Source organism: Dasypus novemcinctus, chromosome 16, assembly GCF_030445035.2.
Source record: "Dasypus novemcinctus isolate mDasNov1 chromosome 16, mDasNov1.1.hap2, whole genome shotgun sequence".
In the NCBI taxonomy this organism is placed as follows: Eukaryota; Metazoa; Chordata; class Mammalia; order Cingulata; family Dasypodidae; genus Dasypus; species Dasypus novemcinctus.
The window spans coordinates 75,875,963-75,889,657 of NC_080688.1; the positions used below are offsets into that span (position 1 = coordinate 75,875,963).

General features: G+C 47.1%; 1 pseudogene; it reads left to right on the plus strand.

Annotated features, from left to right (window-relative positions):
* Positions 1–5,869: 5,869 nt before the first annotated feature.
* LOC101415869 (putative RNA-binding protein Luc7-like 1 pseudogene) lies at positions 5,870–6,981 on the plus strand (annotated as a pseudogene).
* The last annotated feature ends 6,714 nt before the right edge of the window (positions 6,982–13,695 follow it).

Sequence of the window (13,695 nt, forward strand, 5' to 3'; positions counted from 1 at the left end):
GTAGCCAAGATTTATTTCACTAATAACCAAAAGTTTCACTCATTTACTCATCCATCCATTTAATAAATACCCACCTCTTGTGTTCCAGGCACTGCTTGGCACAGTGGATGCCATGTGGAGGTCATATGTGTGCCCACCTGTGAGGTGGGAGTGGAACTGGCTGTACCCAACCATATCAAATGAGTTCCCCAAAGGAGAGGTAGATTTTGTTACCAGAAAGAAGTGCTGGGTAGCCAACAGCAGACTGCCCTGACACTATGGAAGGTGCTGGTTTCTTCACAGAAAACCAAAGTTTCTAAGTCATTGCCATGGGATAGAATTTACTGGGCTAGCTAATGGGACAGAAAAAAATGGAAAATCTTTGGAAACTTTTCCCATGATATCCAAAATTGCACTCTACCCAAGACTTTTTTGTCTAGGGCCAAAGAGAGTGGAGAGAAACTGGTCCTAATTAGTGGGGCCTGAAGCATATTCCCCATAAAGATACGTAGCTTGTTCTTTTCACTAGGACCCAAACCCAGTCCTAGGGTTTTTGCCTGTGGCCTTGGGGATGGCCAGGAAAATGACTGTGACAAATCCTCAAGTAAACAGAAGATTATCCCACTAAAGATTTCTAGAGCAATAAGGTTCGCCCAGAATTTATGTGTGAAGGGTAGACAACTCAGCTTCTCCCACAAATACTGGGCCCATTATGCAAGGCAGGAAAATAACAGTAAAAAACACAGAGATGGGATTTCATTTTAAGCTTCTAAATCTTCATGTGATTTTGAAATGCATCAATTATTGACATTTTCATTTTCAAACATATACAAAAATAGAGGGAAGCGGACTTGGCCTAATGGATAGGGCGTCTGCCTACCACATGGGAGGTCCGCGGCTCAAACCCTGGGCCTCCTTGACCCGTGTGGAGCTGGCCCATGCGCAGTGCTGATGAGCGCAAGGAGTGCCCTGCCATGTAGGGGTGTCTCCTGCGTAGAGGAGTCCCATGTGCAAGGAGTGCACCCTGTAAGGGGAACTGCCCAGCGCAAAAGAAAGTGCAGCCTGCCCAGGAATGGCGCCGCACACATGGAGAGCTGACACAACAAGATGACTCAACAAAACGAAACACAGATTCCCAGTGCTGCTGATAAGGATAGAAGCGGTCACAGAAGAACACACAGTGATTGGACACAGAGAGCAGACAACTGGGGGGTGGGGGGTGGGAGGAAGGGGAGAGAAATAAATAAAAAAATAAATCTTTAAAAAAAGAAAATAGAGGGAATATTATAATGAACACCTATGTGCCTCTCACCCTGCTTCAACAATTATCAACATATGGACAATCCTTATTTCATCTATTAATATATTCCTACCCATTACCCCTACCACATGGGATTTTTTAAAAAAGATATCATATAAAAGACACTGTAATAAAGAATTTTATTTAAAGATTTGAAAAAATCATAAAATAGATATAAAAATGTTCAAAAAATTTTTTTTGCTAGAAACAGATTTTATCATGAATGAATCACATGATACAAAAGAATGAGAGTATTCACTGGGCACTTAGTAAAATACTGCTTTGTCCCAAAGGGCAAGCAGAAATTTAAGGCATGGCTAGAAAACCCGAGAAAGAGGATGAAGAGATAAAACATGGTATTTGTACACACACACACACACACACACACACCAGATACCCTGATTTTCTCCTGTGAGATTCACCCAGAATCAAAGGAGACAGTGGCTCCGAGATAACCAGGGGCCACAGCGGTGGACTGACCTTGGGAACAGCACAGACAGGGCTGGGCCTCTCAGTGAGACGAGGACGCCAAGAGGGCAGACGAGATGCAGCTCCTGACACTCCTTCCATGTCATGGACCGACTTCCACAAACTCACAAATCAGAATTAGAAAAATCTGGCTCCCCCAAATCATTTTGCTCTTAGCCTTCCCACCCCTCCATTCCCCTGTCCCCAGACTGAGTAACCTCAGTTATGGAGCTATTTAGACGTCTCCCATGTCAACAGCATAATTTTGACTATGGGCCCAAGGTCAAAGAACTGTGAACCGACACATGCACACATACTTGTGTTTCTGTCCTTCATCTAGAAACCAAATGAACCCGACATTTGGTTCGCCACGCATGTCTTTTCATTTTCCACTTTCCGCCAGCACTGAATGGACTCTTTGCCTACGTCTGGATTTCCTCACAGGAATTCCCCGGGGTGACATTAGTTATGAAATGCCAGAGTACAGCTGAGTCGCCGCCTCTCTCCTGGAGAGAGAGCAGAGCCTGACAGCTGGTGCTAATGGCAGTAGGATGTTCTATCTCAAAAAGACGAAGGAGCATGTCGAAACTTTCAGATCCACAGTTTCGTGGGCAGTTGCATTCTCTTTTGACTAGACCCATGCAGACTTAAAAGAGAAGAAAAAATGATCCCCATGTATAAACAAAAACAGTAGAAGCAAAACCCTGAAAAAATATAAGGTAGACTTGGAATTACTAATTTAAAAAAATGCATCTCAGCTGGAATTAATTTATTGAAGAGACTCAATTAATGGGGGTAGAAACTGCTTTTTAACTTTTGTTGAATCTCTCTCTCCTTTTTGGTTATGGCTCCTTTCATGAAATCTTGCCTTAATTCTAACTTCCTAGTCACCATTGGGATGTAAGGTCAAGTCCTGTTCATTTTTAAAACATTAACTTTGAACTTGATTTGCCTGGCTCCTTCCTGCTCCCTCACCCCAGCGGAGAGAGTGCTGGCTCTTTGGAAGGCAGCAGGGGTCTGTTTCTGAGATACCTCCTGCCCCTGCCTCTACTGATTCAAGCTCCTGGGGGGCTGGGGAGGGAGGAGGGATAAAGGCCAGCTCACCTGACTGCCAGTGTGTCAGAGGAGGGGAGGGTCACTGGCATGGTGGCTCTCCCACCCCTCATCTCTGTGCTCCTTCATGTAGAGGAATGTCCTCTTGCAAAGAGCTGGGAGAAGTTGTCCCTATCTTCTTCCCAGGGGCAATAAACCGTAGTCCCTTCAAGCCCTGCAGGAGAGGCTATGCCAGCCAGGCCTCTGACTTCACCAGAAGCAGCTGTGAGTCTCGGTGTATAAATCTGTATGTCTCTGCTCTTCAGGGCACACATGCCAAGCTCTTCTCTCTTCTTCTCCATGTTGGCTGAGGGCTTAGTGGGTTGAATGGTGACTCCACAAAAGATATGTCCATGTCCTGATCCCCAGAATCTGTGACTGTGATCTGATTTGGAAAAAAGGGCCTTTGCAAATGTAATTAAGTTAATGATCTCGAGAGGCAAACATCCTGGATTTCCAGAGGGGTCCCAAATCCAATGACAAGTGTCCTTATAAAAGACAGAAGAGAACCCAGAGAAGAGAAGGCCCTGTGAAGACAGGCAGAGATTGGCGTGATGCAGCCAGGGGCACCCCAGAAGCTGGAAGAGTCAGGGAAGGATTCTCCCAGGGCCTTTGGAGAAGGCCCTGCTGACACCTGGATTTTGGACTTCTGGCCTCCGAGAGCATAAACTTTTGTTTTACACCACCAAGTTTGGGCAATTTGTTATAGCAACCCCAGGAAAAAATCATTGGGGGGGGGGCGGTGCGTGTAGAGGGGATACTGAAAAGGAAAACTAAACCATTCTCCTAGACTCCTAGGTCATTTTCCTAAGGATACCTGTGTCAGGCCTTTCTCAAGTGGCAGTGGCAGTGCAGACCCATGAGTTCTGCAGCTCAGCACACATCCAGCCAGGAAACAAGCTGCAAGACACCCAGCTCAGTAAACCTGAAGGAACCCCCTCTATCTGGCTTTAGGGATGGTAACCCCCCAATTCTTCTCATAGGTAGGAAATAAGGCAGTCCTCGCCTCCTTCACCCCAGTCCTCTTCTAATATTACCTGGGTTTGGGGTGGTGGTGGTGCAGGGAGATGCCAGTTCTGCTAGGAGCTTTTCCAGAATCCTTGTGGGAAGGTGGCTGCTCCCTGACCATGTGATGAACAATGTCTGCGTTGAATGTGGGAATTCCAAATGCATTGTGTCCACAGCTTTGGATCTTCAACATACTTTAAATTCAATAGGAAAGGTTCATTTTCTGGGCAGGGCTTCCAGCTTGCTGAATTCACCTATAAATACATACTAAGTATAGAAGAGGGAGAGGAGAAGAAGCAAGTTAGAGACCATATCTTCTTGGCCAGTGTGCTTAGGTGGTTGCTTTTCCTTAAAAGGAATGAAAGAAAGAACAGGTGGTAGTAACTAGGATGAAGAATCCATTTTAAAACTGTAAAACAAGATCTTCAGAGCAATTTTGCAAAGGAAAAAAGTGATGGGGCTCTAACGGGCACTGTTGGTGGGTCTGGGATTTCATTCACTAGTCTGAAGTCCCACGGGAAAGGGACCAGGGCTGATTTTCATATATATTACATCTCCAGTGCTCACTGCAGTGTATGTCACATAAGGGGCATTCAGGATACGTTCACTGAATATATGAATGAGTGGAAGCAATTGGGAACCACAAGCAGCCATATCCTTAGCAATTAATTGCTTCTTGCTAATATTTTCTGAAGTCTTATTATGTACCAAGTGCTCTTCTAGATCCTATGAGGCTATGAAGATGGTAAAGTCCGTCCTGCACTTAAGACTTTTACAGACGAGGGTGGGAGAAAGGTTTGACCAACTACCTACAACCAAAATCTCCAATTTCCATTAGGGAGAAAGTCAGGACACTATTTTGAAGTCAGCAAGGAATGGGAAAGTAGCTGGCACAACTCCTAACTGGACCCAGCCCTGATCCAATTGCTGTGAGGGAGGGTGAGTTCACTTCTTGTTACCGTCGGATGACATGAAGGGTCACCGACCTGCTAACAGCACTGACTCCGAAACCCTCACATCCACAAGGATGGTTAGTGCAGAGACTCATTCAGCCCCATTTCTTTCCTGGAAACTAGCTTCTCCTGAGTTTACTTCTGAGTTTAGTTGTGATTTTTCCTCATTATATCCCAAGAGACCCAAGGGTAACTCTTCTCTGAGAAGAGTAACCAGTTTCCCTCCTCTTACTGGGGAACTTAGGGATCAAGGAAAGGCAAGTAAGCGACTGCTTTGTCTGATGGAAGATTGGGATGCCTGAGTAACTCTCTGTGATACAGGGGTGTGTATGTGTGTGTGTGGGTGCAGCTCAATTGAAATCCTCAGTTCCATTTGACCATGGATGAGCCACCGGGATGGAATTTTAAGCCCAGTCATCAGAGGACTGAGCAGAAGACTGAGTCACAAGAAAGTTATTATTCAACAAAGATTCAGTGAGAGAAAGTGCTTTCCCCCAGGGTCCACAGGTTCAATCCTTGGTGTAGGATACCTGTGTAGTCAGGAAAGTTCAGAGGAATCCCTCGAGGCTAGTTTCATTTATTTGGAACTCCAAATATAATCAATCCAAAGGATTTCATCCCATTCCTTCTGAACACGGGCTTATAAAATGTTGTGTCAGTCTAGCTGGTGGCATAGAATCTCAGCAGCCAACAGCACTATAAAGTAAGTCCTCCGAGAAAATTGGACTTGGCTGCTGTTAGCATCAACTTCACTGGGACATGGTATCCAGTTGCTTGGTCAAGCAAAGCATTGGCTGTCACTGTAAGAGTATTTCTTGAATTTCCGTAATTAGTTGATTGCAAGTAGGGCTGATTGCATCTATAAGCAACAAAGAGATTGCTTTAACCAATGAAAAACCTCATTAATTGAAAGCCTTAAAGGGAGAACTAACTGGGGGTTTCAGCAGTCAAGAAGAAGTTCTATCTCTACTTCAGCCAGGCAGCTTCTCCTGGAGAATTCATCAAAACTCATCGGAGGCTGCTGCATGAAGAGCCTTTTTGTCACCCTTGCAAGCCCCTGCTGGCCACCATGCCCACCCAGGCACAGATGCTGGCCCTGCTAGACCAGCTCATGGGCACTGTCCAGAAGGAGAGGAAACCAGAGAGAGGGTCAAGTTTATAGACAGTGTATGCAAGAGTCAACTTCTGGGCTGCTGCCCCCATGACATCCTGGTTGGGATGCACATGGATTTAGAAGCTTGTACCCAAATCCATGACTTGGCCTTCAGAGAACATTATGGGACTAAGAGGAAAGTAAAGAACCTGTTTTTGAGTTGGATGTGATGGCTCTTCCAGAGTCCTTTATCACTCTGTGTGATGGGAGAACTGAGCTGTCCATGAAACACTTGGCATATGCACAGGAGGAGGTGAGCACTGAGGCATCTGCTAAGGCAGAAAAAATATTACCACCTGAGTTGGATGAAGAATTCCTTGCTAAAGCTGAGCAGCTGGAAGCAGAAGGAAATGGAGAGGAATCCCAGAAGGTCCTTATGGAAGAGGAGAAAGTTCATTCCCCAAAAATTGAAGCTGAGGAGGAATAAAGAAAGCCCATGCCTGCATCTATTTTCCAACAGCAGAAGCTGCGTGTCCGTGATCATGACCGTTGTCTTGGAGACCACTTTGGGGCAAGCTACATTGGGGTTCATTCAGATCCGAGAGAAGCTTGAGCAGATGAGGAAAACTGTTGCCACAAAGCAGGTAAAGAGAAATCAGGAGCCCTTGAGGAGGAGAGAGGAAACGGGGAGGAGGAAAGAGAAATCAGGAGCCCTTGAGGAGGAGAGAGGAAACGGGGAGGAGGAAAGGCTGAGAAGAGGTCCCGCCGCGTGGCCGGCGGTCCAGGTCCACCTCCCTGGTCCCCGCCCCGACAGACAGACACCGGGCCACCGGAGCCACCACCGGGCTTCCAGGGACCGGAGTCCGAAATACAAGTTCTCCAGAGCGCGGGCATCGGGAGAGGAGTTCTGGGCTGCAAGGCTAAGGCGGGGCCGCGGAGGTGGGGGAGGCGGCCGGCGGGCCCTGAGCCCAGCGCGGGGCCACGGGCTGGGGCTGCTCGCCCAAGTCCAAGCGAGCCTGTTTGCTGACGACCACCCATCTTCTGTAGTGGAGGCTGCTCTTGCGCTGGCGCTCGCCGTGGGCTTCTAGAGGAGGACAGAGTGGCTCCCGTGTCTTGGGGCTGGGGTCAGGAGGGATCATAAACCTGTCGTCAGCCTCGAAACGCACCTGTCCTTCCTGGTGCGCGTTGTTCTGCCGTGGGGGCCTCGCTGCTGCAGCCCCTGGACCCCCTGCACGCTTCGCTGTGGCTTCCACGGCGGGCGGCAAGGCGCTGGCGCTCCCCTCAGGGTCTCTGGGAGGCGCGCGCCCCTGGCGAGAGGCTGGCACCTTCCTCACCCGGCCACCTGCTGGGGGCTGCACCTGCCGCCGGCCCGCCCACCAGCCTGGCAGAGGAGGCGCATGCGCAGCGGCCGGGCCGCCGCCGCGGGGCGGAGCCGTCAGGTTTGGGGCTCTCCGGCTCGGGGCTGCCGCGCGCTGCTGGGGAGGGAGTCCCTGCGGCCTCAAGCTGGCTCAGGGAGACTGCGCGCGAGGCCCCTGGCTGAAATTGCCGCGGCCGCCAAAGGCCCCGCGGTGCTCCCCAGGAGCCCTCAGAGGGGAGGGGCGCTGCCTCCGTCGGCCAGGCGCCCCCTCGGGGTGCGCTGGGCGCCGTTTTTCCTGAACCGCCTCAGCGCCTCCTGTGCGCTCCCGCAGGCGGGTCCCGGGGGCGAGAACGAGCCTCGCCTCGTTCACTCGCAGACGGGCGTTTCCTTCCCACTTTTCTGGGCGTTTCTTTACCTTTGGAGCCTGCCCCACCCCTCTCTCTGGGCAGAGGTGCGCTCCACCCTCGGTCCGGGGTCTCGGTGGGCCCGCGCGGGCCTTGGCGGGCCTGGGTCTGGGGTCGCGGCATCTTCCGTGGCCGGTCGTCCCCGCTCCGCCTTTCCCTTCCAGGAGCACGCGCGGCGGGCAGCCTGGCCCATGCCGTGCGGTTCCCTGGTTTATGCTTTTTTATTTTTTATTTTCCTGTCACCTTTGCCTATGAGTTGAATCTCACATTAAAAGGAAGTGTTTCTGTGATGATCAAAACAAAACTCACGGAGTTCCCGATTTATGTATGGTCCTTCCTTGGGAATTCGGACTTGCCCATGAACCAATGCTTCTAATAAATGTCTTTATATTTATACGCACGCACACACACAAATATACACTGCTGCTTCTATTTCTCTGGAGAACCCTGACTAATCCTGCCCCTGTCCTTGGAAGGCTGTTTTGAAGGGATTTTTTTTTTTTTTTGGTTAGGTCAGTAAGAAGACTTTATTGGGAAACGGGGAGAAAACAGAACTTGCTGAGAAATGGGAGAGAAAAACGGAAATAGGCACCGAGATTTGGTGTAGGCTCCTCTAGGCAGAGTGAGTGAGTTTTGGCATGTGTGGTCACCTTTTCAACTATTAATTATTCCTTAGCTAACGCTAAGGAGAGGGGCGCCAGCTGTTATTGATTTCTCCATCATGGTGGGGGCCAATGGTGAGGCCTCAGGGACCTCTTTTTGAAATGTTTTCCAGACTTAACTTCCTTTTTGAATAACAAGAGCCTAATTCAATTTGCAGCACCTTTCTTGTTTCCAGATTGTTTTCAGAAGACAAGTTACCCACATATGGTTCTCTGCAGTTGTGTATATATATATATATATATATATATATATATATATATATATATATATATATATGTTTTGCTGGTTTGGGCTGAGACTTTCAGTGTAATTACCCCACTGGTACATGGAAGAAGAATTCCACCTTACACGGTCCTTCAATTACAGGGTATGATGGCAGTTTAGCAGAATGCTGGGTATGATCTCTAGAGTACTGGGGCCAAAAGGTCTCCAGCAGTCTCAGAGATGAGACAGAGCTGAAATACCACATGACTGAGATACTGGAGGGGAAGGGTGGAGGTGTAGGGGGGACAATATCCAAGAGCACCAAAAATGTATGGATTACAATTTAAAAAAAGGCAAAACAACTTCGGAAGTGTTTCTTTCCTCATACATCATAAAAACTATTTACAAAACAAAAATGTGTCCCATTGATATGTTTTCCTTCTGGTTAATCATTTCCCTATCCAGCTCCCATACTCAGTGTGGTTGACAGTGATATCAGAGGAGAGTGGAAGAGAAGTGAGAATTCAAAATAGAAGTTGTCACCTTGCTAGAAATGGACCGGAATTAGGAGTCCCCAATGACCAGGGGTTGCTGGTAGATAACCCACTCCATGCAGGAGGTGAACCAAGCTTATTTGAGCCAATGTGCTGTGTAGGCTTTGCTTCTGCCCTCCCACCCCTAGGAACCAGCCTCTAAAACATCTGTAAACTGTGGCAAGGGATGGCTTTGGTGGGGGAGGGGCTGTGTGACAACCCCATCAGGGTTTCTTTTGTCCCTCTGGGTATCTTCTGTCCCTTTCAGCTGGCTATCGACTTGGCTCCTGCTAATATATGATGAGAGGTAAGTTCCATTTGATGATGTCTTAGGATGTGTCATTTTCCAGGGAAACTGTATGTGATGGTTTGAATCTGTATTGTAACCCAGAAAAATCACATTCTTGAAACAAATCCATTCCTATGGGGTATAAAGCTATTGTCAGTGGGACCTTTGGATTAGGTTACTTCAGGAAGGTGCGGTCCAAGGTGAATCTTAATCCTCTTACTTGAGTCCTTTATACAAGAGTGAAATTCAGATCTAGAGAGAGACCAGCAGCAGATGATGCATGTGCCTTGCCTTGTGACAAAGGAGTCCAGGATTCCTGGTAGCCAGTCTTTGGGGAGAAAGTATGGCTTGATGATGCCTTGATTTGGATATTTTCACAACCTCAGAACTGTTTAGATTGTAAGCTGATAAATCCCTACTGTAAAAGCCAACTCATTTTTGGTATATTGTTTTTAGCAGCTGGGCAGATTAAAACACTGTTTGTTTTTTAAGTGGCAGTCACAATGGATTGACTACCTGAGATACAACAGCCATATAGAAAAGGTATTTTGACTCATCAGAATTCTAAATGAATACAATTCTCTCCTGCACCTATCTTAAGCCCAGAGGAGACAGTCTTGGGAGAGCGAGAGAAGCTTTCTTATTTCAATTTTGGTTCACCCACCAGCAGCATAGACAGCAACTGGGATTTTATCAGCACGCCAATCTCAGGCCTCTCCCCAGACTCAATGAATCAGAATCTTCATTTTCATAAAATCCCCCAGATGACTCAAATGCACAATAAAGTTTGAGAAGCTCTGGTTTAAGTAAGTGGCTTTTAAACGGTGCCTGCCACTCATTAGTTTTTCAAGATATCCAGAGGTTGTGACCAGGATTTAAAAAAAAAAATTGAAATCGTATAGAGAAAATATGAACATGCATGATATGTATAAGGGTAAATATTGTGAATCTTATGTTTTTAGTCTATATACATACATAGGTGACTGCTGGGTTATCATGGAAAATGTGTTTCTTTCCCAGTGGGTCATTGTCAAAAACATTTGAAAACCCCTTTCTCATGATATGGCTGGTTACTTAATTCTCAAGCAGGCTAAACTGTGTCCTTTAATCAAGTTCACCCACTAGATGTGGATATCCATCTCATTAACCTACCCTCCCTGTGGAGACAACTACAGTTTTTATTCTGCTTCCTTACATTTTACCATGAAGCCCTAAGAAATGGTCATATATGTGAAAAAAATCTCTCCTGAACAACATCATGTCCCCTTTAATAGGTAGTGAGTTGTTTAATCTCTGATACTTCTCTGAGTTTTGTCTGCCAGTTAACAGAGGGCTAACTCTAGTACTAAGTACCAGAAACTGTATCAGCTTTATTAGAGTTATTCTTTTTTCATTTGCTTTTCTATTCATATCTTAATAGTCTTACTGGATGTCAGTCACCCCACTTCAGAAGGTCAGAAAGGTTGTCAACCCGGCATAGATTAGGAAATGGGATGGTGAGAGCAGATGACCCCTTGTCTGGACAGATTCTTGACCATGGAGTCCCCTTCTGTGAAGCTGTGTATCATTCCCAAGTGGTGGAAGAATGGGGGGTGGGGTTGGGACTGTGCTACATTTATCCTACAAGATTAAACCCCCAGTGAATTCATGTTTGCTCTGAAACACCTCTACCTGTCATGAATGTCCCAGCTTTGTGACCTTGGGCAAGTTATTAATGCTCAGTGTATGTCGACATTAGGGATAATAATAGTATCTAACTTACAGGATTGCTGTGACATCTCAATGAGGTTAGTTCAATCAAATGTACTATAAAAATATTTACTGAACAACTGCCATGTACTGGGCACTGTGGCAGGTGCTGGGAATACATGAGAGAGAAACAGAAAATTACTGCTCTGGGCAGTATCTAGGCTAGCAAGAGAAGCAGACAACAAACAAGTAACACATTCTCACTGAGACAGTCACTAAGCAAGTAAATTGTCATAGCTGCCTCCTAATGAATCTCCCTGCTTCTACTTTTGTCCCTTCAAAAACCCTCCCTAGCTCTCCTTATGGTCCAGAGGAAAATGCAAAGTCCTTCCAAAGGGCCCGTGAAGCCCCTCCCGGCTGTCTGTCCAGCTCACCTGCTACCTTTGCCCTCTGTGTGGTCATCCTCCCCAGCACTGCTCCAGGCTCACACCTCACTTGACTCAGGTCTCTCTGCCTAGACCCTCCCCATTGTCGGGGAGGCCTTTCCTGAAGACCCCTTGTAGCAGTTTGATATAATTGATGAACTCCAAAAAGAAATATTGGATTATGCTTGTAATCTGATCTGTACCCGGGAGTGTTATGATTAGGGTATGATTAGGGCGTTGTGTCCCCACCCCTTGGTGGGGACCCACAGATAAAAGGCATGGTGAAGAACAGAGTTGGGGATTTCTGATGTTAGAGTTTCAAGCTGAAGACCCGGAGGAAAGAAAAGCCAGCCCCAGGAAGAAGGGAGCCTTGAACCCTGAGAAAAGCAAGCCCCAGGAACATAGGAACCCAGGAAGCCTGAACCCTCGCAGATGTCGGCAGCCATCTTACTCCACATAGACTTTGGTGAGGGAAGTAACTTACGGTTTATGGCCTGGGATCTGTAAGCTCCTACCCCAAACAAATACCCTTTATAATGCCCAGCAGATTTCTGGTATTTTGCATCAGCACCCCTTTGGCTGATTAATACACCTCTCCTAACTCACATACCCCCTCCCTCCATCCCTCTTTTGCCATCTGATGTAATTTCCCCCATAGCGCCCTTTAACACTGATATATATTTCCCTGTCTGCCCAGACCACGAGGTATTCTCCACGAGGGCAGGGAAACTGAAGTCTACACTACTCTGTGCTGGGTGTTCGGTAAATATTTGTTGAATGAAGGAAACGAGAATTTCAGATGGAAAGAATGCTATCAAAGGAAATAAACAGGGTGCTAAGAGTCACTGGAGAGAAAGAAATCTCCCTGCCTTCCTACTTCTCTCCTATCAGCTCCCCAGAACCCCACGCTCAGTCGCTGATACCAACACATGCCCTGGCAGATTTGCCTTTTCCTTGGAGATGCCCCAGCAACTGAGGGCACTTTATCATCGGCCATCCCGTAACTGTGCATCCAGATGTGAACAAGGCTGTGGAAATCTCTGTGTGGACCTGGTGATGGTTCAAAGTTTTGGATTTCAAAAGTTTGGCAAGTTTTTCTTTTTTAAAAAAGAACAACAAAAGGCCAGTGTCCTTATTGGGAAGCAGCAAGCCTCAGATTCTTTTGGGCCTCCAGACAGGAGCCTGTGAAGTTACTAACCAACAGTGCCATGAGATGTCGAGAGGCAACGTGGGCCAACTGCCGCCCAGTTTCGGCTCATAAAGATTTTTAAATTAAAGAAGGCTGGAAAAATGACATGGGAATTGGTCTCGCAGATTTCCATGGACCGCTGTTTCACCCTGAGCATTCCTAAGGCTCTTCTCTGCCAAGGCCTGGGAGGTCTTGGGTGGCTGTGGTATGAACGCTGCTGGGTGCCGGGCTTACTGTGGGAGGGAGGGCGATTTCTGTTGGCATGAGCTGTTACTGGCTCTCATATCACCCAGCACTTTCTCTTCAGAGCAGTTATCACAGCTTGTAATTACATATTTATGCTATTTATTTTGTTTGGAAGGATCTGTGTCTCTTCTGCCAAAAATTCCCAGAAGGATGGGGATTATGACTTATTGGCTCCCCATTGTATCGGAAGTATATAGCACAGTGCACAGCTTGTGCCAGGCACTTAATAAGTATGTGCTAGATAAATGAAAACGAGACATAGGTTAACTTCAGGGTGCTAAAGGCACCCTGCTAAAGGGTGCTAAAATCCCTTAGAAGTAGCTGCCTCCCTTTTTTATAGAATGCCATTTCTCCCTTATGGCCCAATTGATAAACAATTCCCTTCCCCTTCTCTTCACATGGAGAACTTTAGCTACCAATTTGGGGGGCTTCCTCCCCCAGCTCTATTTTATTTTTAACTTTTTATCCTCCAAAGGAAATCTTACATGGAATTCAAATCCAAACCAGAATAAAACGGATTGAAAATGGAGTAGTTCTGGGTGCAGTGGGAGTAGGGGTCCTGGAACCCCAGAGACTGCCCTTCTGAGAGCTCCTCAGGCACCTCCAACAAACCCCGGAGTCCTCGGTGTGAAAATCCTACCCTGGGGTTCCCAGAGAGCCACAGGGCACTGTGGTACCTGGGGTTTGAGAACGACATTTAGATGCAAATGCTCAAGACACACTCAGACCCGTCGATGCAGAATGCAGGCTCCACACTACTCCTGTAGAACTTGGTGTCGGTGACAAAACACAGGACAGCCACA